Consider the following 545-nt stretch of genomic DNA (forward strand, 5'->3'; position numbering starts at 1 on the left):
GCGCCGGGCGACGTGGGTCTGCTCCTCTTGGAGCCATGCGGCTCTCTCCGCCGCCGCCGCCGCCCGCTCCATCGCCGTCGAACATGGCGAGCGAGGAGTGGATTTTGGGGAGAAGAAGTCGATTTGGGGTAGAAGTGGATTTGGAGGAGAAGCGAACAGGGCAAGTAAGGACAGACTGGGCTGCCCATACCCGTTCTAGATTTCGACCGAATGTGAGGGGTGTCATTCACCCGGCTCATTTGAGGTCGGTTTGAGGCGCCCGGGTGGGTCAGGGTTTTTTTACCCGCCCGGACACCAGTTTAAGATGCCTGACTGTAGATGCAGGAAAACAAAGTGTGTTCGTCCCTTTCTCTTTACTCTTCCCAGATCCCCCACTTGCCGCCGCTACCCATCACCCAAGTGCTAAGGCCAACTCCAACAGCCGACCCCAAACGGACGTTCGTTCCGTCCGGATTATGTCCGTTTGGGTCGGCAAAACGGACGCCCATGTCCGGTTTCGCCGCCAACCGGTCGGTGCACCAACGCGCGGCCGCATCCCAAATATT

Source organism: Triticum dicoccoides, chromosome 7A (genome assembly GCF_002162155.2).
Source record: "Triticum dicoccoides isolate Atlit2015 ecotype Zavitan chromosome 7A, WEW_v2.0, whole genome shotgun sequence".
Classification (NCBI taxonomy): domain Eukaryota; kingdom Viridiplantae; phylum Streptophyta; class Magnoliopsida; order Poales; family Poaceae; genus Triticum; species Triticum dicoccoides.